The sequence below is a fragment of the Sinocyclocheilus rhinocerous genome, unplaced genomic scaffold, assembly GCF_001515625.1.
Source record: "Sinocyclocheilus rhinocerous isolate Xijiao unplaced genomic scaffold, SAMN03320098_v1.1 scaffold1912, whole genome shotgun sequence".
NCBI classification, from domain to species: domain Eukaryota; kingdom Metazoa; phylum Chordata; class Actinopteri; order Cypriniformes; family Cyprinidae; genus Sinocyclocheilus; species Sinocyclocheilus rhinocerous.
In genome coordinates, this window is record NW_015634463.1 from 897,506 (window position 1) to 903,907 (window position 6,402).

Consider the following 6,402-nt stretch of genomic DNA (forward strand, 5'->3'; position numbering starts at 1 on the left):
CCAAATACCAGTTCAGCAGGGCTGAATCCAAGAGATTCCTGCACACTTTCTCTTACAGTGAACATCAACAAAGGTATTCCCTCATCCCAATCATTACCAGTCTCTAGACAGTACTTTCGCATCATAGATTTCAGTGTCTGGTGAAATCTTTCCAGCACACCTTGACTCTCCGTATGATGGACTCTAGACGTGCGATGGGTAATCGATAGGGGTTTTCATTACCTGCTTAAATACATTGGACATAAAATTTGTACCTTGGTCACTTTGCACAATTTTAGGCAAACCAAATGTCGAGAAAAATCTCACAAGTGCTTTCACAATGCTCGGTGTCGTAATTTTTCTTAGAGGAATCGCCTCTGGAAACCTAGTAGATAAGCACATCACAGTAAGTAAAAATTGATTACCACTTTTCGTTTTTGGCAAAGGGCCAACAAAGTCTACTAATATGTGTTCAAACAGATCTCCTAGCACAGGGATTGGTTTCAGTGGAACAGGTTGAATAACCTGGTTTGGTTCTCCCACAACTTGACATGTGTGACAAGAAAGACAATAGAAAACTACATCCTTTTTCAGTCCTGGCCAAAAAAAATGCTTTAAGATCCGACTATAAGTTTTCCTAACTCCAAGATGTCCTGAAAGTGGATAATCATGCGCTAAACATAGCACATGTGGTCGATATAGTACAGGAACCACAATCTGATAAGAAACATCCCAATCAGAATCTTGCTTTGGTGATGCACACCATTTTCGAAGCAACAATAAATAAAATAAGCATTCTGCTTACTCTTAGCCAGATCAGAAGAGACAAACAGGTTGAATAACCTGGTTTGGTTTTCCCACAACTTGACATGTGTGACAAGAAAGACAATAGAAAACTACATCCCTTTTCAGTCCTGGCCAAAAAAAATGCTTTAAGATCCGACTATAAGTTTTCCTAACTCCAAGATGTCCTGAAAGTGGATAATCATGCGCTAAACATAGCACATGTGGTCGATATAGTACAGGAACCACAATCTGATAAGAAACATCCCAATCAGAATCTTGCTTTGGTGATGCACACCATTTTCGAAGCAACAATAAATAAAATAAGCATTCTGCTTACTCTTAGCCAGATCAGAAGAGACAACTGAGTTAAAAGGGGTGGTGAGAGTTTCATCCTCTTTTTGTGCAGAAAAGAGTTTCTCTCATGACACTTTTAAAATCAGCGAGTCTGAATCAGTCAGCATTTCTTGAAATTGTTCAATTTTCTTTTGTTTAAGAACTTCAAAATCAAGTTCTTTCTCTCCATTAACTACAGCAGGAAAGAATGAGTCGTTCAACTCCACCTCTTTCAAGTTTTGCAACTGCGCACGTGTAACCGCGCACATGGGAAAGACATGAGGGTAAGTTTCACCAACCTCATTTGTCACACAAACTTCTGGTTTGTCCAAAACCTCCAACAAGGGCATAACTTTCCCTCCAGCCAAGTCATTTCCCAATATGAAATATACCCCTTTCACAGGAAGCAAAGAGCAAACTGCAACTCGAACAAACCCAGTACACAAGTCACTTTGCCAATGCACATTATGCAAAGGCACTTTTACACATCCCATCTCAATACCTTGTACAATTACACTGGAGCTACATGAAGTTTCATCAGAAAACTGCAACTTATTCTCCACCACAAAAGATTGCATCAAGCCAGTATCCCGAAGCATCGTAATTTCTCTTTGCTCATCAGCATCCGGTCCCTGTCATTCCTCCCGCTCGCCACCAGAAGTCTCCATCACCTTTTCATACCAGACTCCATTTCCCATTATCCCATACCTAGGAACTGATTACAGACTCACCTGTTTTCCATCAGGAGGATTTAAGTCGCACGCTTACATACACACAGTGCGAAGTATTGTTTTCTGTAGCCACAATTCTAAGCGCTTCCTTGTTTTGCCTTGCATTGCCTGTGTCTTGACCTTGGCCTTTTTTTCCTTGTATTTCTGATCGTTTGCTGTCTGCCCTGACCTTTACAATTTTTTGGAATACTCTTTTGCCTTGCCCCTATTGATGTCGCTCACTGGTGTTTGACCCTGCCTGTGTTGACTACGCTCTTTTACAATAAAGCCTTTATTTTTCCCTTGTGGGGAAGTCGTGGCCTTATGGTTAGAGAGTCGGACTCGTAACCCAAAGGTTGCGGGTTCGAGTCTCGTACCGGCAGGGATTGTAGGCTGCTCCGGGCGTGTGTTCACGGTGTGTGTGGGTTCACTGCTGTGTGTGTGCACTTTGGATGGGATAAATGCAGAGCACTAATTCCGAGTATGGGTCACCATACTTGGCCACATGTCACGTCACTTTTCACTTTCACTAATACATGTGTTACTGTTAAAACTAAACTAAACTGAAACTAAACTAAAACAATTAAAAAATGTTTTTGTTGAAATAAAATATATATTAGATGAAAAAACTTAAATGAAATAGAAATTTAAAATGGCATAAAATTAGAGAAATTAAATTAAATAAGTACTAAAAAATTACTACAACTGAAATAAAAATGAAGAATATAAATAAAAAATATAAAAAACAAAAATTACAAAACATTTAAAAATTACTTAACTCAAAATTTAATTAAAAACTGACATTATAAAAAGAAAGCAAAATTAATAAATACTACACCAGTATATAAATAATACTGAAATAACACTGGTTTGATCTTACCCAAGACTACCACTGGTGCCTCCAAAAAAGACTGTATGATGCCCCTGACAACAAATGCGCAAGCTTCATTTGGATTGAAGGGCAAGCTATAGAGATTTTTGTACATTCATCAAAATCTCAACTCATCTGAAGCGCACAGACAGCATCACTTCAGAGAGATCTTCTCAACACCTCCCAATTAAAAAAAATAACGTCCACAGATCTCTGAGCTTCTACTTCCTTCAACACAGCCATCAATATTTATCACTTTGTCTATAAACATTACATCATATGACAGCAGTTCTTGGACATGTAACAGATGCTATATGTTGGCAGATCTTATCCTCATAATAGCTTCTACAACAAGTTAAAGGGATAGTTTACTGAAAATTAAAAATTCTTTTAAGATTTACTCATCCTCAAGTCATACAAATCTGCATGAATTTATGTATTCTGTGGAACATAAAAGGAGATATTCTGAGAAATGTTTAAGTGTTTGGTTATTAAAATTAAATTTGAAGTGTCCAAAAGTGTCTGATTGATTTTTGGGGCCACTGTATACAGTTTCAGACAACTTATATCACTATGCGAAGTATAATGGTTTACGATTATGTTAAACTTTTTATTATTACAGATACTCAGTTGAGCATATAAAACTGATGGGCAAGAGTCAACCCACGGTGTGTTATCTGGCTCATATAACAGCATACCAACTTGAGCTTTTTGGAATGTGGCAATGCTGTGGGAATATTTCATTGTCTCTGTTTATGACGATCATCTGGTCTCCAGCCGTGTATCTAAACCACAACATATGAGTAATAGCACCATCATTACCCAAACAATGGGTGAGAATGAGCCCAGCCATGAATGTCTTTACAGCCACGCTCTGACAAATATGGATCTGCGCCCACCACTTTCAAACTGGTTATTGAAGCGCCTGCCGACCTCTCTGTTCACTTGATGTCACCTTTTAACGATGACAGATTTTCAGCTGTTGGTCTCGGCATTGTGCGCATCCAGGAACATGCTTACCTGGTTTGATCGAATGACACCTGCCTGAGATCTCAAAGGAGGCCGAACAGAGAGGTGTTTGACACATGAGCAATTTGCAGGCACTGAAGTCAATTGGAAAATTATGACGTGCCGGCTTCTGCAGTGAGCACATATGCTGTCAACATCCAAGTTCTATCATGGCAGCTGGCACGAGGACACATTGCCCTCCACTGTCTTTCAAGCAGAGCTATAGGAACCATCAGAAAACTGAGGGTACACGTTATGAAACTTATCTGCGTGGCTCATGAATATTAGCTGATGTGGGGCGGGGGCAGGGTAGAAGGTGGTTCACGTCAACCCACAGACTTAAAAAAACAACCCGTGGCAAAGGTATAAAAGTAGCCCAATTTTGGCAGGAAACCACAGACTTGGCAACACTGATCAATATATTAATAACATCATTTAACAAAATAAATCAGTGATGACTTGAGGTCAACATATTCATATAATGGTATGTTCATAAAAGATGTTTGTCTCAGTACAGCAACCACTTGGCAAAATCAGGACGAGTAGCTTGTTTAACGGTTGTTCACACAGGACATGTTCTTTGTTTCAGTTTGCATAGGTTTTTTATTGTTTATCTCTCCGTTTTAACATTTACTTGTTCATTTGCTTGGTCTTCGCACATAGACAAGTAAAACAAAACTCCTAAATTATAATGAACATATCCTAAAAGTACATGGAAAACGTTCCATCAGTTATAATAGTTGCTACGCCCCTCAACCCAACCACCTTATCCGCATAACTTCTTCCCAAAAGCATTTTTAGCCAACTATTGTTGCAAGTTCCGTTGTTACCAACATAGTTCAAAGATTCAGTGTTTCCCTGAACTATAATTCCAACAAACATTTGCAAAAAGCATTGCAAAGCTGTGTGGTTGGAACTACAGCTCTTGACCTCTGGTTAGAAGCATAGTTTCTTGTTAGCATGACATGTGGACTGGAGTTTGATCCAAGAGGGAATCTGCAATTAAGTCAGTGGAAAACAACGGATAAAGCAAAACAATGAAGAACAAAAATAGCAAAGTAGTCCTCAGATGGCATGTTCATTCTTTGATGTTCATTCATAAGTTACTATTCCAACACCTGCGTGACGTCAATAACGCAAGTGAGTTCACTGCGTTTCTAACGACAGGATGTGTAATAAAGTTACCAAGGCTTCAGGAAACAGTCATGCCTAGTTCATTTCTAAAAATGCAGCGAGTTACGTGGTATGGGAAACACACCCAGAAGTGATTACAAACATTGCATGTGATGACCTCATGCTCAGGGTTAATCTGGTTAATCTATGTTTGCCCATAGCTAAAGTGGAGGTGTCAAGCAAACCCAGCCCCGGGTGACCTTGCAACAGGCTTAGCTTACCTGAGAGAGGTCAGCACTGGAAGACCAGTCTTCACTCTCCACATGGCTTTCAAAGTGGATTTAGACCTGGAACAGCAGACTCAAATAGACATGAAAACAAGTGCAGGCCTGGGGTGATCCTGCTGTCTACTGCAGTGTTCTGGCAGGAGAGTGAATGCACTTGTGTGCTTGCATGGTAGAGGGCAATCGTTAATATGCATGGTAAATGTAAACCATAGCCAGAACGGCTTCTGTCCTCAAGTCTGTCTGAATATAGCTGGGAAGTTCTGAAGCATTTATACCTGATTTCATTGTTTACTCAAAGACCTATAGCCTTGTTTTCATGACACAAAGACAACAGGAAAACACTTTGAAAGGGTAAACTTCATCCAAAAATGAAAATGATGTCTTCATTTTCTCGCCCTCGTGTCGTTTCAAACCTGTATGACTTTCTTTCTTCTATGGAACACAAAAGAAGATATTTTTGAAAAATATGTCTGTCTTTTATTGTCAAAAAATTCAACAGGGTTGAATGTCATTGTGGACCCTACTAGTTTCCATTGCATGGGCAATTTCTTATTTCAAAATATCTTCCAAAGAAGAAAGTCATACGGTTTGGAATGACATGAGGGTGAGTAAATGATTACACAATTTATATTTGTGGTTGAACCATTCCCTTAACACTATAGAGCCCGCATAATCCTCTCTAAAGATTTCATCAGGATCAACAAAGATAAAAAATGACATCATGAATAAGAAATGATGAAGATGCTTAACCATTTCTTGGTGTGTTCCTGTTCAAATTGAGTTATTGGATACTGGCATGATTACAGCATAATTACATGCACAATCACGACTACCAAGGATTAGATTAACTAACCAAAGATTTAGCAATCAATGATCCCTGTCAATTATGTACATTATTGTCCATGCTTCATTTGACATGAAATTAATTTAGCACAAAAGTTGAGAGCAGCTTATCGTCTGGTGTTATGATTGCTAGTTAATGTCCATCGGCCCACAAAATTAGCTGCTTCTGAGGGGGTACATGCCCCCAGTTTGACTGGGCACCATGCCTTTGCTACGTCTCCACATTATTGGAAGTTGAACTGGACTGGATTGTGGACCTGGGCCTGTATTTATCAAGCCTCTGAAAATTACTCTCAAGAACGCTGCTAAGAATTGACTTAAGTATAAAAAAAATCTTGGCTCAAAGCTGCGCTTAAAAGTTAGTTATCAAGCATCTCAGTCGTAATTTAAGCGAAGTGTAGGACTAAATCTTAAGTGTCAGTCTTAGAGATGATTCACAACACTGCTGTGCCACAAATGGGATTTTGGATGA